Raw genomic sequence first — 19769 nt, 5'->3', positions numbered from 1 at the left:
CCCCTTTCAAAACAGAAGACGTTTCCTGAGATAAACACTTGAGTCCAAATTATATACCCAATTTGGTGCACAATGACAATATGCACAATTGAAAAAGAATTGTTGATAAAAGAGAAACTGATACCAAGATGAACCGATGGGCAGAGCTAGACAAGAATTTTCTACGAATGTTTATACCCTTTGTTAAGTTGTGATCTGTGCTGGAGAACAACTCGCTGATACAAGTCCGAAATTTTCCATTTAATTAAGAGAAATTTATGGCAAATTCAGTGCCAGGTCACAGTGTTTTCCAATTTCCTGATGATAGCAATCTGTTGGGAAAGGGAACGAAACTCCAAAACAAGCAGGGGAAAATGCAATGTTCTAAGACTCACAAAGGGAAAGACGAATCCAGTGCCTCACCCAGTTTCTTCTGGATTCTGGTCCTTGAACAACCGCAAAAACTACCACCTGACCTAAGGAAAGATATCTAGGTAGAACATTTATGGTTTTTTAAAGTGCTTTCTTCCCATTTTTAGTCTCTACCTTGTTTCTTGTGGCTGCAAAACAAGATGGGGCAGAAAATAAGTTGAAACTGCGATGTTTGACATTTCTGTCTTTTGCTCAAGTCACTAGACCCTGAGGGTTTTTAGGAAATCAACTACACCAAGTTGATTTCTCTTACATTAAACATAGGACACTTCTTTAAAAGCTCATATGCAAATATCCTAAAAAGCAGGTTTTCAATGTGCCAGATTGATGAGAATGTTGATTTCTTCTTTATAGCTTCTTTTCACATAATACTCTAAGGATATATACTTTCAAACATTCATAGTGGACATTAAAGACAGGTACAAAACCATTTTTATTGAAAGTCATATATTTTCTCTTGCTATCCTATTGACAAAATTTATCTTTTGTTTAAAGGTTCCATGTTTTAGCTAGAACTGAAGGAGAAATATGTTCTGTATTTAGAAGGCTGTTTTAAATCAATTCAGCTTTTGTTGAATTATAGCAATGTAGGGTAAAGAAAATATCAGGCTTTTCTGCCCTTCCGCCATCAGGATAGATGATGGATCCTTGTCCTGAATGCATGCCTGATGGCGGGCACCTGGAATAGGGTGTGGGCATAGGTAGATGGGATTCAGCTGAGTTGAGACTGTGCTTTTTTTAAGGGCGGCGTCACGGGGACGCCAGCAGCAGCAGCAGCAGCAGCCGAAGCAGAAGCCGAGAAGCAGCAGAACGAACGCTAGAGAGCCCAGATAGAGTGAAGACTTGCTGGGGGCTGGGAGGCCTGCCCGCCTCCCAGCCCCCCAGCCAGCACCCCTGCCTCCCATATGCCTGGTGAACCCCAAATAAAAAAACCTGCAAAACCACTGAGGATTCTGACTCCTCCTTTACCCGGTCTGCATGGGATCGGAAAACCTGCACTGTGTCCAGTTCCTGCCCTTACAAGCAACTAGCCCAGAATTGAAGATAAGACTATTATCACACACACCCCCCTCCCACCCACCAGAAGTTCGCAGGTGAACTGCAGTAACAATATTACACTTGAAAATTTCAAATTTCAAAAAGAGTTCATTCCTGACAATGCAGACCACTAGAACCAGTCTGCATACCAAGGTTTCTAGATTCTGAAAGATCAAGAAGTGAGGTTGTATATATAATACTTTGTGAAGCAGTGCTAAACATGGCAAGGTTGGGGCTCACTAGCCCCAGCCAAAGAAGCAGGGTAAGTCCTTAGATCAGGCATCATCTGGGGGAATTCTGTTTAAGGGGAAACTTAAAGCACACCCTCTATAGATCCAAAAAGGAGGACCACCATAGGGCACCCTGCCAGGATCTCCAAATTATAATACAGAACAATAACTAGTTTTTCCTAACCTTTTACAAGTTAAGATATGCATAGGAAATTAATCAATTTCAATGACACACGGGAAAATTAGCCAGAGCAACTGATCCAGAGGCTCTGATATCACAAGTAACACCTGGCTTCTCTGAGGGGTGGAACTGGGGGTGGGGAGGCGATGAGGATCACAACTCCAACAACTGTCATCTATCACAACACACCAGTGAATAGCTGCCCACCCAGTGGAAAGAACTGCAATAACTTGTGTCAACAAGGAGTTCAACTATGTTTGGTCTACACTCCTTAAGAAGTTGGGAAAATAGATCACACATCAGAGCAATATTTTCATCAAAAGCAGCTAATGCTAAAACATTCTAATGTATAAAGGGCAAGCTTCAGTTATTAGAAAAACTAATTCTTGGAATGTCTTGCTCCTTGAGGATACAGAAATACAAGATGCAACTTCAGGTCTTTCTAGCAGATCATCCTACTATCTCAAGAATTGTTTTAATTGTTTAACTTTATCGACATGCATCATGGACTTCAAACATTAGAATGTATGACCATATGCTCTGATGCTTTGAAGGTAAAGTGAGTTCTATTAATAATTACACTGTAGTAACAGTAATAAGACAAGGCTAGTGCTAGGCAAACCAAAACATTTCGTCACCTTATATTAAACCATTCCCCACTTTGGTCTTAACCATTTTAGTATGAGGTAACCTGAGTTCATGCATCCTCTTCTATAAAAGCAAAATTTAAAACAGTACATGCTAACAGCAATAAACTTAAAAATTGAAATATACAAAAAATAAAAATGGTAACCTTCTCCTTTACACACACACACACACACACACACACACACACACACACGCAAATCTCTTTAGAAAGAATTCATCTCATTCTGCAAATATCTACAAAGAAAGGATATTTGTTCTTGTTATTTAAATTAAAAATTTCAGGCCTCCCAGGTGGCGCAAGGGGTTAAGACAAAACCTATGAAGCTGTCCACAGCCACTGCAGCACAAATTCGATCCACGGCCTGCCAGGGAACAACCCACATGGAGCAGCAGACCTCTCCTGACTCACCCGCTGCTCCCCTTGGCAGTGTATTTCAGTCAATCTGCCTGTTCTGTTCCCCGTTTTGTCTCTGGTGAATCCTCTCACTCCCCACATACACCTCTGGCCTGTACCCCAGTTCTTGTATGCATAATCTTTAAAAAAATTAATTAAAACTCTCCATGAAGTATCAATATATATGACATCTCCCTTCTCTTCTGTCTCCTATATTTGCCTGTTTGAGCTATTTATGCTGCTATGTAAGGCCATTCATCTCTGAGTGGAAGTGTAAATCAGGGTTAAGAGGTTCGTTAACCTCTTTTTCAAACTAAGAAATCCATTGGGATTATGCTTTCCTCAAACAACTAGTTCACTTCCAGTTCTTCTAGTTTTTGTGCTGTGATCACTCCAATTTTCAGATTTCTCAGGAGAGTTCTCTGTAAGAGTCAGATACCACCATTACCTGTCACACAATCAAATGCTTATCACCAGGAATAGGCATTAGAATTAGAATAGCTGAGGATGGCAAAGTCTATCATTTACTGGTGGTGGGGCACATCTAAGTGCTTCAAAGATACTACAGTATCTCTTTCTCATCAAATACATGTTACAAATAATTTAACACATTACCCTAGTTTATTCTGCCAGTGAGCAAGGATTTGGAGTCAAATCCTACAAACAATAGATCAGCATTCCTTAAAAAGTAATGTACACAGGGCCTCCCCCATGGCACAGTGGTTTGAGCGCTGTACTGTGCAGCTGTCCGCAGACTCTGCAGTGCGGGTTTGATTCCCGGCCGGCCAGGGAGAAACCCACATGGCGCCACAGACCTCTTCTGCCTCACCCACTACTCCCCTCAGCAGTGTCTTCGGTCCCTCTGCCTGTTCTGCTCCCTGCTCTGTCTCTGGTGAATTCTCTCACCCTCCTGCGCCTCTGACCTATACCCCAGTTCTTGTATAAATAAATAAAGCTTTAAAAAAAAGTAATGTACACAGGAGTCACCTGTGAATCTTGTTAGACAGCAGCTACTGAGGCAATCTGAGGGAGGGCCTCAAAGAGTATTTCTAAGAGCATCTGAATGATGCTGACTGCTGGCTCAGGCATCACGCTTTGTGCGCATCACTTCTGAATACCTTTCCTCTGCTTTATGGGGGGAAGAAGCCCATCCTCCTCTTCTCTGTTTGAAGTACAGTAAATTATTAGAATCCTTTGCCTTCTCCCTTTAATCTATCCTTAGAATATAAGTTGTTGCTTTTTTTTGCTTTGGTCAACTGTTTTTGCTTTGGAAAAAAGCATACAGAAAATAAAATACAAGATACAAGATGTGGAATAACCCATTTTCTTATTTAGAAGGAAGCAGTATTCTAGATTTTCAGAATAGTATAACATTTCTATTGTGGTTACTGCTGAAGTCATAACAATTAGCACACATTAACTGTAGGGTTTGAGAATTTATATTGGGGGAAGAGCCCCTAGAAAAACATATACACATTTTTTTCTCTGCCTTTTTTCAAATAGACATCCATTTTCTAATTTGCCCAAACTTACTTTTAAGCCTAAGTTGACAGTGTAATAATTTTTGAAATGTTTAATATTGCCAGATCAACAGCTATAGGCCCTACAGAACAGCACTCTTACCAGAGTTGCACACTTTTTAATGAAATATGGAAATATGAACCAATATAAGAATTCCAAGTAAAAACCAAACCATTTCCATAAAACAGTATTTATAACTAGAGTGAAAAAAGGACAGTTCTCACAGAATGGAATCACATCTAATATTTTAAGGTTAAATTAGAAAAAGGAGTACGAATATCTCATTTCTTACCTCTTTCATTGACTGAGGCTACTGCTCACAAATGTAAATTATTGCTCAGAGAAAAATTAAGTAACTTCTATGTGCAGGTTTATTATCTAAACTCAGCAAATGCTGCAAAGACTGAAGGTAATAAAGCATTTTATGAACAACTTCACTTCAGTGGTTCCTAATATAATTGAGCTGATGTGGACTGTTTAACAGAATGATATTTAAAAACTGGTAAAGAACCAGATTATTTGCTTGACCCTCCACTCAAGAAATGTTGCAGAGAAATAGCTGAAAACACTCAGAGAAAAGTTTTACAGTATAATTATAATCAAGGAGTTAGGTTTTGCTTTACTATTTTAACACTCTTGACTATCAAATAAATTAATCCAAGAAGCCATATTTAAAAGAAAAATCCCCAAGGCCTCGGTTTTTACCTATACACATGCTTAATAGAGAATTGGAGCTACCATAAAATTCAAAAATAATAAGCAAAATAGTTAACACCATTGATTTCTATCTTTTTGTTGTTTTAAGCAATTTCACTATGAAGCAAAAATGTTCTCTAGTCTGTGTTTAGTGATGATTTTCCTTGAAAAGCCAGTCTTAGTTAAATTAATTCACCCATGACTACAATGGTAGGAATGGAAATCTTCCCTTCTGGGCTAAAATAAAACATCTAAATACAATGGAATGAGTTTAGAAAATTGAGTTAGTGTTAGCTGCCAGAGAATATATTTAAAAGAAAAATGTTAAATAAGCACAGTGGGATTTCAGGTTCCAGACAAGAAGGCATAAACATAATTTTTCCAATTCCTCTCACTTAGTATAAAACCTGGATATCACATGGAAAACAAGAAGATTCTGAAGGATGGAGAAAAGGTAATCAATTGCTTACAGGGCCTCAGAATTTAGGGAACACACACTGGTGATGAGTTGCCTAGCACTGTTTTTGTTTTTTTTTTAAAGATTTATTTACTTATTTATACAAGCACTGGGTACAGTCAGAAGGGCGGGAGGGTGAGAGAATTCACCAGAGCCAGAGCAGGGAGCAGAACAGGCAGAGGGACCGAGGAATGCTGCTGAGGGGAGCAGCGGGCGGCAGGAGAGGTCTGCGCACCATGTGGGACCCTCCTCTGGTGGCCAGGAACAGCCGGGGATCGAACCAACACTGCAGAGGCCCCAGCCTAGCACTGTTTTTGCTTCCTGTATCCTACACTGGTTGGAGAAGGAAACAACCTAGAAAGGCCAATGGTCACAGAGAAAAGAAAAACCAGTAACAATCCACTCCCAAAGGAAGCCAGCCTTCATTAGCTGAAGAAAAGCAAAGGAAAGGGGAAGCCCAGCAAGATAGACAAGAACTGCATTATTCTAGAGTCAAATACTAAGAAAACACTGCAAACCCAGTTCACCTCCATCAGCAAATGCTAAGTGAGAAGCCTACACTTCTAGGTGTCCCTCTATTTGCCCTTTCCCTGCTGACATGGCATCAGTAGAAACTGAATGGGGAGTTAGGAATTTATCTGCCATGTGAAGTTAAGGGCTCACTGCTCCACCTCTTTCACCCTCATGATTATCAGTCCAGGGAGCCTGGACTTTGATTCCCATTAGCTTTAATTAGGTGTTAGAGGAAGCAAGGTTTTCAAGACATACCAGCAATAACGAGTGGAGGCCATTTTGGAAGCCCCTGACCCTCGAAGTCAGTGTGGTATCAGCAGAGGTCTAGTAGGAAGTGTAAATTTTACAAAGCAGTTATTAGGTGCTCCCCACTTTGGGTGTCAAAAAAGGTGGCATATGTAGGAACCCTGCAATTCCATCCTCACCTAGAAGTAATGAGGTGGTGGCCCTTCTTTCTCCACTCATGTGATATCAGAAAAGGTCTGCTAAAAGAGATGATTAAATAAAACTATAACATAATACCGAAAATGTCTAGAATATAATTAAAAATCACTTGCCATACGCCATACCAAGAGCCAGGATAATCCCATCTTAACTGAGAAAAGCCAGTCAACAGATGCCAATACTGAAATGACACAGATGTTAGAATTATATGACAAGGATTTTAAAGCAGCCATCATGAAATGCTTCAATAAGCACTTACAAACATGCTTGAAACAAATGAAAATCATCTCAGCAAAGAAATAGAAAATATAAAAATGTATCAAGTGGAATTTTAGAACTGAAAAATATAATAACCAAAATAAAAGGCTTCAGGGTGGGCTCAACAACAGAATGGAGAGGACATAGGGAAGAATTAATGAAGTTGAAGACAGAATAATACACATTCAATTGGAACAAAAGAGAGAAAATAGCCTGACAATGAAAATGAATAGAGCTTCAGGGATCTATGATACTCTAATTAAAGGGCCAACATTATTGTCAATGGAATTCCAGAAAGAGGGTGGAGCTGGAAAAATATATGAAGAGCTAACAACTGAAAATTTCCCAAATGTTGCAAGAAACATATATCTAGAGTCTAAAAGTTGAGCAGACCTCAAACAGGAGAAACGCAAAGAAGCCCGTGCACATAATAATTAAACTACTGAAAATGAATTAGAGAGAGAGAAAATCTAAAAGCTAGAGTGAAGCAACAGCTTATTTAAAGGGATAGAAAAAAGAATGACAGATTTTCATCATAAAACCTGGAAGCTAGATGGAAGTGACATTTTTTCAGATGCAGAAAGAAAACTGTCTTTCCCCTTTCCATCATTACCAACATTCTAAAAGATTGATTTATATTCATTATGGTCTCTACTTTCTCATTTCCAATTTAATTTTTGGCCCAATCCTATATTTTCCTGTCATGTTATTTTATTTACACTGTATTCTTGACAAATGTCCTCTAACCTATTAATTGTTAGATTAATTATAGATTTCTATATCCAGTAAAAACATCCTTTAGGAATGAAAGAGAAATAAATTCACAGATGAAGGACAAGCAAGAGAATTTAGATATATTCTAATAGAAGGGCTAAAGATGGTCTAACGAGGAAGCAAATGGAACATCAGGAAAGAAGAATAGAGACAGTACAAATATGCATAATTCCCTTCCAAATTTTCTAAATTATATATGATAGCTGAAACAAAAATTATAATAATTTCTGAAGTGGATAAAGAAAAAACTTAATATGGAATAACTAAGGAGTAATAGCTTAAGCTACTGCATTTGGAAGCAAAAAAGATTTACTCATTTTTTAAGAACAGGGTAGATGGCCAACATGAATTTGTTAAATATCACCAACTTTCTTATAGCTCCCATCTCAACACATCATTCCCTCAGGTGTTGAAAATCAATACAGGTTGAATGAATGAATGAATCCTTTCTAAGACAAACTTCTCCATCTGTGTTCCTGACTCCATACTCCTCTGTATTATTCAGGACGCTGTACTATAAATTATTCTGTCGGGCCTCCCTGGTGGCGCAGTGGTTGAGTGCTGGGTTGCAAAGCTGCCCGCGGCCTCTGTGGCGCCAGTTCGATCCCCGGCTGCTCCCCGGCCACCAGAGGAGGGTCCCACATGGCGTGCAGACCTCTCCTGCCGCCCGCTGCTCCCCTCAGCAGTGTACTTCGGTCCTTCTGCCTGCTCTGTTCTCCGCTCTGGCTCTGGTGAATTCTCTCACCCTCCCACGCTTCTGACTGTACCCAGTGCATGTATAAACAAAAACAAACAAATAAAGAAAGAAAGAAAGAAAACATGCCTCTATATAAAAAAAAAAATTAAAAAAAATTAAATTATTCTGTCTTTCTCATTATATCAATAGTTTTTGGCTCCTTCCCATAAGCTTGCAAAGAAAAGTCATCCTCAAATAATTATTTTTCTCCTTAAGTTGCCAACATCCCCTTTCCATCATTACCAACATTCTAAAAGATTGATTTATATTCATTGTGGTCTCTACTTTCTCATTTCCAATTTAATTTTTGGCCCAATCCATTATTTTCCTGTCGTGTCACTTTATTTACATTATATTCTTGACAAATGTCCTCTATCTATTAATTGTTAAATATAACAATTCAATTTGGGGTTTTATCCTCCTTGTTGACCAGGTTCTCCTCTTCAAACGATCTCCTCTCTTGCTTTCCAAGTTACTGGCCCATTCAGCTTTTTCTTTACTGATTGATCCTTTTTACAAATCTCTTTCTCAGGCCTCCCTGGTGGTGCAAGAGGTTAAGACGCACCTAGGAAGCTGTCTGCAGCCACTGCAGCACGAGTTTGATCCCCTGGCCAGGGAGCTACCCACATGGCACAGCAGACCTCTCCTGTCTTGTCTGCTGCTCCCCTCGGCAGTGTATTTCAGTCAATCTGCCTGTTCTGCTCCCTACTCTGTCTCTGGTGAATCCTCTCACACACCCCCCCCCACACCTCTGGCCTGTACCCCTGCATAAATAAATCTTTAAAAATATATAAAAGTCTCTTTCACCTACTAACTTCTTTTATCCACAATTAAATGCAGATAGTCCCTGAGAAAATGTCCTAGAACCATTTCTGTTGTCACTACCTTTTCCCATGACCTTTGCTATATACCATAGGTTCAAATTCATTACATATGCCGGTGATCCTCAAATTTCGATTTTAGCTACTCAAGAGACTCAGTGTGACATGAAGTTCTGTAGCAGCCCCACATTACAAACAAGATTATTACCTAGTATAGAGTATGTGCACTATTTTGCATTATATGGGTAGTAAAATGCAGGTAAGACATTTGTTAATTCTCCAAGTTCTTCAATTTTTCAAAGTATGTTCAGCATATGATGTTGTATTTATATGTTTAAATAACAAAAGTCAATGCTTCCAAAAAGGTTCACCTACCTTTACTATTTAGAGCATCACTAGACTGTTGCTGAAAGATGTCACTTTATTATAAAGTGATAACAATAAATGCTATCTTCATTTGACGGAAACACGTAATTTACTTTACTACAGGATAATATAGCACAATTAATTCCTGACATTATTACTCTTTGAAGTGAATCCAAAATGACATATTAAGTTAGGGTTACCTACATGCAATAAAGTCACACTGAATAAAAAGCTTATGATCAAATAGGTTACACATCTTTTCCCATTTCAGGCAATGGCTCAGAAATATATAGACCATGTAGACAGATAGACTGTGCTTAAAGTTTAGTAAATCACCTTCTGAGCATCAAAAGGAATTAATGTTGAGCAATTGAAGGAAATATCTAAGGAAGATTTAATAATGAAAGTAACTGAGTGGTAACATAAACACTACAAACAAAATTTTAGTCCCTGTACTCAAAGAAAATCTTTATAATATGTATTAGTTGGATTAAAAATGACCTTCGTATTGCATTAGGTGCCAAATTACTGTGGCTTCTTTTGAATCTACAAGCCCCAAATAAACCAGGCAGCCACACTGTACATCTCACAGCTAGCACATTGTTAGCTCCTTCAATTCAAAAGGGTTTTATGTAAGGATGCCAATAGGCCATGATCCCTGTAACCAGTGAGCCATCTGTGTAGCACTGTATCAAATCCTGATAGAGCTGAGGGAAGTAAATTTGTTTTTGCATCATTGCTAGGGATGCCTCTTGGAATAAAATTTGGGAATGTTCTATCTCTAGGAAATGGTAGAGAATTTAAAAATTTGTGTATTTGTCAAGCCAAGTGCCAGCAAAACCCTCCTTTTAATAAGTAACAGGAGTCATGATAATGTAGCAGAAAAAACTAACTCCCTATAATATAGACATAATCTGTCAGCTATGTGTTCCAATTTCTATCATACACAAGAGATCGATTAAAAATGAAATGCAGGCTCCACTGGGTGGCATAAGACTAAGCCACAGGAAGCGTTACTCCTCCTACTAAAAATTATTCTGCATTTGTTTTCTCATTTTAAAAATATATATTTAGATTACAAAATTAAAACAAATAAAAGTAACACTGCATAACTTATCTATCGTTCTGTACCAAATTGCTTATAACTGTAACCATAAAATGATAATAATCTGCCATATGTGCAGCTGCAAAACTAAGAAAAGCACTGGTCAGTTTAAATGTGAAATGTGAACCTACTACTCCCCCTGGTGCCAGTGGAGATGAATTGCAATAAAATAAAAGTTACATTTCTCTAACAAAGTGTGAAGTTACACAGCCAGTTTGGTTATCATGCTTGTTTTGGAAACACAAATGTGTTTTACTGCATTTGATGTATTTAGAAATCATTTGAGCATAATGTGAGTATCACCATGAGAAATATTAGGTAGAGGCCGAAAACAGCTCCCAGCTGATCCAAATCCAGGAGTACACAGAATACACACACATACCCATATGCCACACAACCTCAAACATCTACTAGGTAAAGTAAGTTCACACCAAACACATCTAGTGTTAAAAGTCTATAACCTTCCTTCTACCATTTTACAAGAAGTCACAAACTACAATCCTTCCAATGATGTCTTCCACAAGCATAAGTCAGTTTTTTTCCAAGGGAAAGTGCCATATTCATTGTAGTATTTCTGCAATTTTAATTATTTAATATGTGTCAAACTGTGCTATCATTTTTATTAGGTCCCCCATGTAAAAAGATGTGTCGGGCCTCCCTGCTGGCACAAGGGGTTAAGACGCAACCTATAAGGCTATCTGCAGTCACTGCAACATGAGTTCGATCCCCGGGCAGGGAGCTACCCACATGGCACAGCAGACCTCTCCTGTCTCGCCCACTGCTCCCCTCAGCAGTATATTTCAGTAGATCTGCCTGTTCTGCTCCCCACTCTGTCTCTAGTGAATCCTCTCACCACCACCCCCCCATACCGCTGGCCTGTACCCCAGGAATTCATAATCATTCACTTAGTCGGCACTGCTATTTCCTGGGAACTTATAAGAAATACAAAATCCTTGAGCTCTCTCTGGATATGGGTCAGAGTCTGCATTTTTCTCAAGTTGCCCAGGTAGCTGATGTACACATTGAAATCTGAGAAGCTAGACTACTATGACAAAATTCCAGGCTTCATTTCTGCCCATGTTGCACAACTATAGAAGCAAAGAAAGCACCCTGCCAAATCAAGTGAGAGTTTTTTTTTTATATTGAATTAAATTTGCTGCTGTTTTGTCAGACTTTCTAACCTCATTAGAACACAAAATTTTTGGATCACAATGAATAAGGATGGGTCACAACAGATATAAGGATAAAATTAATGAAATATAACTACATACTAATTCCTATAAGCAAAGTTTCCTATAGAAATACATATAAAACATATTTTTCTTTTTTTTTAAAGATTTATTTATTTATGCATACAAGAGCTGGGGTACAGGCCAGAAATGCGGAGGGTGAGAGGATTCACCAAAGACACAGTGGAGAGCAGAACAGGCAGACTGACTGAAATACAATGCTGAGGGGAGCAGCGGGCAAGTGAAGAGAGGTCTGCTGCGCCATGTGGGTTTCTCCCTGGCCAGCCAGGGATCGAACTCATGCTGCAGGGGCTGTGGATGGCTTCATAATGTGGTGTTCAACTCCTTGCGCCACCAGGGAGGCCCTAAAACATATTTTTCATTCATAAACACAGAACAGAAAACATTTGTACAATAAAAACTAGCAACTCATGCTAATACTACATGCTGAGGATACATTTCATTAATTATAAAAACATTTAAAAAAACTAGAGAGTAAATGCTTTCTCCTCCAAAGTATATAAAAGCACCTAAGTGCCCTGTTTCCAGTGAATCAAAATCTACAGAAGAAAAGGTCTAGTAATTGAATGTTTATGCAATTTGTTGTGATAGGACTACTTAACACAGAATTTTACTGAAAACCTTTACACATTTCTTTCATATATGCATACTGTCATATACTTTTAAGTATCAAGCACCCAGGAATACTCTGGCAAGTGATCCCCATTCTGTTAAGATATCTTCTCTGACTCTTAAGGTATGTACACACTGTATGTACATGACACAGACTACCCTGAGTGCTTCATTAAGAGGGATGCAATTTGCTGAGGGATATGGCTACCTGTCTCCTTATGTTTTGGTGCTTCAATTACTTGTCATTGAAATATATGATACACTTTTGATTGCTGAGTAATATTCCATGGTGTATATGTACCACATCTTCTTGATCCAGTCATCTATTTTTGGGCATTTGGGTTGTTTCCATTGCTTACCTATTGTAAATAGTGCTGCAATAAACATACAGGTGCAGGTGCCCTTTTGAATTAATGTTTCTGTGTCCTTTGGGTAAATACTTAGGAATGGAATTGCTGAATCATATGGAAGCTCCATCTTTAGCAGATTGAGGAATCTCCACAGCTCTCCACAGTGGTTGGACCAGTTTGCACTCCCACCAGCTGAGCAGGTGAGTTCCTTTTTTTCCACATCCTTGCCAACATTTGTTGTTAGTTTTTTTAATATGTGCCATTCTCACTGGTATAAGATGGTATCTCATTGTAGTTTTGATTTCCATTTCCCTGATTACAAAGATAAACTCATGATAAACTCATGCAATTTGCAGTAACATGGACGGAGCTAGAAGGGATCATGCTCAGTGAAATAAGCCAGAAGGAAAAAGAAAAATACCGTATGGTCTCACTCATAGCAGGAATTTAGAAAACCTAAATAAGGGACCAGGAAAAAGACTAATTATAATAAAGTAAAAATCAAAATCAACATGCAACTATAAACCAGAGGCACACTATAGGGGGGGTGGGGGGGGAGGGAATAGGATCAAAACAAGGGTGGTGGGAATTGTATGGGGACTATAACCAAGATGAAAATGCATACATTGTGCAAAAATGAAAAATGATGTAAAAATATGTAAAACTAAAAAATTAAAAATAAATATATATGATACATTACACTGTAAATTTGAAGTATACAACATGTTGACTTTATACATGTATATATTCTAATATGTTTGCCATTGTACTCATAACACCTCCATTACATCACATTGGTGAAAGAAATTTAAAAAGACACAAATGGAAAGATATTCTGTGCTTGTGGATTGAAAGAATTAATATTGTTAAAATTACACTACCCATAGCAAGCTGCAGATTCAGTGCTATCCCATCAAACTTCCAATGGCATATTTTCCTAAAGATAGAAAAAAAAATCCTAAATTTATGGCACCATAAAAGACTCTGAATGGTCAAAGAATCTTGAGAAAGAACAACAAAACGGAGGCATCACACTTCCTGCTTTCAAACTATGTTACAAAGCTGTAGTAATCAAAATAGTATATAGTACTAACATAAAAGCAGATACATAGAGAACACAAAAATAAACCCATATATATGGTCAACAAATTTTTGACAAAGGAGTCAAGTATATAAGAGAGGGGAAGGACAGTGTTTTTAATAAGGTGCCAAGAAAACTTGAAAGCCATATATGCAAAAGAGTAAAACTGGACTCCTACTTATACTATACACAGAAAGCAACTTAAAATAAAGACTTGAATATAAGACCTGAAGTCACAAAACTCCTGTTAAAAAAACATAGGGGGTAAGTTTCCTGACAATGGCCTTGGCAATTATTTTTGGATTTGACACCAAAGTTCAGGCAACAAAAACAAAAATAAGTAAGTAGGACTACATCAAACAAACAACAAAGGAAACAACCAACAAAATGAAAGGCAACCTATGGAATGGGAGGAAAATATTTGCAAAACATATATTTAACAAGGGGTTAATACCCAAAATATACTACGTAAAGAACTCATGCAACTCAATAGCATATAATATTATTTATTCTTATGTCCTCACAAAGCATCTTGATGCACTACTAACTTCACTATCTAGCACACTTTATAGGACCTCTATATGGTACTCAAAATGCCTATCAAAGAATATCCTCCTATTTATTAATTTCAGCATTAGTACTATTATTTTTAAAAATTACCACTAAATTCAAAATTAGAAAAGACAGTTCTCTGAGAAATATTTCTTTATAGAACTTTTAAACTCAGATATAAAAGACACATCATGATCAGAAGGGAGGTTCACCCTGTTTAGAATGCAGAAAGTGTCTAGAAAATGTTGCTCCCACAACAAAGAGAAAGAATCAGATAATCTGTAAAATATAACTTTGGGCGGCCCATTAGAATTCAGGTTACAAGACAGTCAGGTGAGATGAATTCCAAAGGTGACAAGCTTTAGTAAGGAGACATAGGACACAGAACCCAGAGGAAGAGCTGGTCATCATAAAAGGCAGATAAAAAGGAAACAGCTGAAATTTCTAATAAATTGTTAAAGGCCGAGTGTGGGCAAATATGACAGCTTACACATCCCTGGGAGCACAGACACAGAAGAGCATGTACTCACTCATGAGATCTGTTTCACAGGCCCCTGTCAGGGGCTTGTCAGAAATAATGAGTACAAAGCAAGAGACCTTAGAGAGTCCCCTTCAGTGGTATAAAACTTTCCACTTCTTAGATCCTTCTCTCACGGTGAGTAAAAGCTGAAAGTTTCTATGAGAAGGTCAGAATGCCCCTGCCTTACCCCTCCTACCAGGGCACCAGGAACATTAGAAAAAAACTTGACAGGACTTCAGAACCCACATTAAGTATAAGACAGCAGCAACTCACCTCTAGAGAAAATACAAGTCTGGAGCACTGAAGAAAGCTAAAGTGAAAACAAAAGAGAATCCAATGCGACCATTGACTGGAATGAATCAGACTGCACAATGTCTGTATGCAGTGCTATATGAGCCCAACTGCTGTTTACCTCAGTCTCTACTGTTCTTTACCATCCAATGTCAGGTATTAAAATGAAACATACAAAATACAAAAACAGAGCACCCCAAATCTGTGGTACCATATAAAACATGTCTAGCCAGAATTCCAGAAAGACAAGAGAACACAGAAGGAGTATCTTAAGAGATGATGAAACACAACAAGCCACAGACCAAAGAAGCTCAAAGAACTCCAAGCTGAACACACACACACACACACACACACACATATCAGTCAAATTACTAAAATCTGAAGTCAAAGAAAAGTCTTGAAGACAGTAGGAAAAAAACAGTAACTTTTAAAGTTTTGAAATACAAGAGTATCACAACAGAAACAATATTCCATACTTGGAACTTGATAATGGCAATTAATAAAAGCAACAGGTATAACTAAAACTTAGTCAGATACCATTTTAAGTGTCACAAAATCTGATGAGATACAATTGATATCTTTGTTACAGATGAAAAAAAAACAAGATACAAAGAGGTTAAGTAAATTGCTCAGGAACCCGGGGTTAGAATCTGTGGAGCTGGAGTTGGCACCAGGGTCCATACTACAATCATAAAGGCAACAGAAAATCTGGATTTTAAATATATTTTAAAATCTGGATATATATATATATAAATATAAATATACATATAAATATACATATATATGTATTTTCATGTATTTTTATGCTAAATTGTAGTACTTACAAGGGGATTTCCACCAGAGACTACATCTTTTTCCCTAGTTCTACACAGTGAAAATAATCATATCAAGGAAAAAGTTATTACTATTTCTTGTTTCTGCTCACAGCAGTCAATCTCCAGATAACAGTTTTGTCACAGTGTTATGATTAATTATTAATACATTTTTTATTTTAGAATAATTTTACAGAAAGGTATAAAAATATTACAGAGAATTCCCATATATTTCTCATCCAGGTCTCCCTATTTTAGTATCTTACATTGCCATAGTTTCTCATGACCTAAGAAACCAACATTGTTACATCACTATCAACTAACTTCCAGACTTTAGTCAGGTTTCACTATTTTTCCATTACTGTCCATATTTTGTTCCACAGTCTTACTGGGACATTTAATTGTCTTGTTTTCTTAGCCTCCTCTTGCCTGTGGCAGTTTCTTAGGCCTTCCCTTGCTGATGTTTTCCCTTGCTTGCCTGATGTTTTCTCATGGTTAGAGTAGAGTTAAGGAATTTTGGAAAGAGTACATCAGAGGTAAAGCATGCTGTTCATCCTATCATAGTGGGGTAAACCATATCTACAAGACACCAACAACAGCATTCTCTGCCGTGGCTAAAGTTGTATGAAAATCTGTTTTGAGTGGAGGAATATGGAACAGACTTGGTAGTCACAGCACTGCAACCAAAGAATCTTTCTCCTTTTGGGGTGGAGGAAAAGGAGGATGCAAAGAAACAAAAGAAAAGGTGAAACTGGCATTCTCATGTCCTACCAATAACAGACAGATGCCTAGTGCTGCCATGTGCTATTAGAAATTATAACTTGGGAGGCCAGGGAAGGAATGATATCTAGAAATGTTAAAATAAAAATTTCTAATTGAGCGCCTCACTGTGAAGCTGTCCGCAGCCTCTGCAGCGTGGGTTCGATCCTGGCCAGCCAGTGAAAATCCCGTACCCCAGTTCTTGTATGCATGAATAAATAAATTTTACCAAAAAAAAAAAAAAAAAAAGAATCCTTGATTTAAAAAAAAAAATTCTAATTATTATGGGTTATTTGTAGATAATTTCTCAGATAATTTTGTCCTTCATTCCATCAGTCAGCACAGGAAGCTAAACCCTTTGAATAAGGCTCTTACCTCAAAGTAAAATGAATGTAAAAATGCCTAGGAAACCCTACACCCAGAAGACCTGCACTCAAAAGTTACAAAAAGTGAGACTTTTAGACAACAACAAAATAATAAGAGAAAAAGTTCAGAGAACTTCCAAAGAAATAAATCAAGAGAAGGGGTGAATTAATATTCATACTAATAAAAAAAAAACACACACAAAGAGAGGGGGTAGAGAAAGAGATTAGGGTTACTAAATGAAATTAGAAAAAAAAATCAACTGCTCCAAAGAAATCATTTGTAAGAAATATTTTCAGAAAGGCTAAATTGTAACAGACATAATTAGTCTGAACATATGCTATGTAACAGTGATCTGTTTATATAGTACAAAAGCCTTCTAATTTGTTTAGTATAGTCCTGATTTACCCAGAAAGAAGGTATTCAACAAATAGTGTGCAAGATACCAATATTCTATGTCTCTTCCTTCCTCCTCCTTTCTTCGCTCATGCCTCCACTGTTGATGTAATTCCAATGAGTCCTTTAGAATCCCTAATATTCTACCAAGTTATATTTTTCAATCTTCTCTTTATCTAAAATTCTCCCTTCCATTTTCTTAAATTAAATATACATTTCACCTAAAAGTAGCCATGATTCTGTAAACTTAACAAAAAAAAAAAAACTATAGAATTAACAAAATACTTTTTCTCTTATTCCCTCAGTTGATCTTTATAATAATAAAAACACTGTGGTGTATTAGCATCTAACAAATGAAGCAAGGGTAACTTACATGTCTGAAGGCCTTATCAGTTCTGATATTCCCAACAGCACTTTACAAATTACCTCAAATGAAGATCTGAATTCATCTGGAGATTCAGCATATTTGACTTACCTAAAGGTCCCCAATGACTTGCTGTTTAACAAATCCAATATATACTTTATGGTTTGCTTACATAACTTCTTAGACAGCTAACTTTCTCAAAGTGCTATCTTCTTCCTTAAACACTTTTTGACACCACTTTTTATTAATACTAGTCCATTTTTTTTCTAGTTACTCCTTTTCATTCTCATTCTAAGGCCTTATCTTTCTCTATGTAATAAATGCTAGGGTCAGTTCTTGGCTTTTAGCTCTCTTCATGCTATATGCTCTTCAGCAATCTCCCCCAAGATCTAAGCTTCAGAAGCTAATTATATTTTGCTAACTACCATAAGTACATATCTGATGTTGAGTTTTATTTTCAACTCTAGGCTTTTAATTAAATCAAGCAGATCTTTAACGTTATGACCAACATTAAAGACATAACCTTTTTCGTTTCTTAAAACCTGCTTTCCCCCCATATATGTCCTACCCATTAACTTATATGACCAATCCAGTAATCAGTTATCTAGGTTGTTATTTCCCACAACAAATCCAAATATCTATTCTACTTCTAAATAACTGTCCAGTCTGTCACCTCATTTCTATCCTCACTGCCTCTGATTTAGCTTAGTCCTTAGTATTTCTCTCATCTATGCTGATTTACTACACAGAGTTTCTGAATACTAATTTCATACTTTCTAATGGAGGAGCTGGAGTGCTCTACACAGGCTATTTCCCAATAAGGAAAAGAACAGAGAAAGTGCTGCAAACTGCATGCACCCTCCCTCCTTGGAACTGGTATTAACCTCTTGATTGCACATTGACAAAAACAGATTGCTGAGTAACATACCTGGAATCCAAGAGAGCAGGAATACTGGCAGTGCCACAAATATGAACAAGGACCCCTTCCACCTAAGCACATTCACATTAACAGTTGAACCCTTTCAGGTCCCATTCATGCCTGCTGACTCAGCAACTGCAAAAGCAGGTTTCAGTTACCAATGGAAGCCAACAAAGGTCAAAAAAACAAATCAAATCACATTAAACTACTATCCACAGCATCAGCTTCAGGGAAAATAAAAATAGCTCAACTCTATGTTATTGTTACAAATATATATATTTTTAAATAGAGAAATTTAAAGTACCAAAATAAGCAAATAAAAACATAACAAATGGCAATTTTTGAACTGTTGAGATCTCAACAGAACATATCACAAGGAAGAGACTAACTTTCCAGAATCTAACCACAAACACATGGAAGGTTATATCTCCCTATTAAACAGAGAGTTCAAAATTGCAATAATAAAGAAACCCAAAGAGACAAGAGAAAACTATAAAAGGCAAGTCAAGTAATACAAGGATATGCAGAAAAGCTAATCAAATAGATAAAATAAAATTTAGGGAAAAATGAGCTCAGAAATAAAATTAACAAACATAAGATAGAAGTAGAAGCTTTAAATAGAAAATAACATAGATTCAGGATGTAAAGAGCTCAACAAACACCAAAGTGATAAAAAATTCCAAAGAAAGCCATGGAAACAGGATAGACCAAATTGAGGATTGAAAGTAGTGAACTCAATGAGAGTAAAACACAAATGAAACTAGGTAGAAGAAGAGTGAGAAATAAGATAAAAAAAAAAAGTATAACAAAGCAAAAAAGGACAATTATAAATCAGAGACATACTGCAGGGGAGGAGGAAGGAGAGGGATCAGAGGAAGGGAAGAAGGGAAGAACCCAGGGGACTGAG

The 19769-nt window shown here is 37.3% G+C and overlaps 1 protein-coding gene across 1 annotated transcript in view; it reads right to left on the bottom strand.

Annotated features, from left to right (window-relative positions):
* The window catches only part of KIAA1328, a gene marked incomplete at its 3' end in the record, with an annotated part of 226115 nt that overhangs the window by 149439 nt on the left and 56907 nt on the right, over positions 1-19769 (bottom strand). The gene's annotated exons all lie outside the window — the stretch shown is intronic.

Source organism: Talpa europaea, assembly GCF_964194135.1.
Source record: "Talpa europaea genome assembly, chromosome: 13".
Taxonomy (NCBI): domain Eukaryota; kingdom Metazoa; phylum Chordata; class Mammalia; order Eulipotyphla; family Talpidae; genus Talpa; species Talpa europaea.
This window is presented reverse-complemented; position numbering and strand designations above follow the sequence as displayed.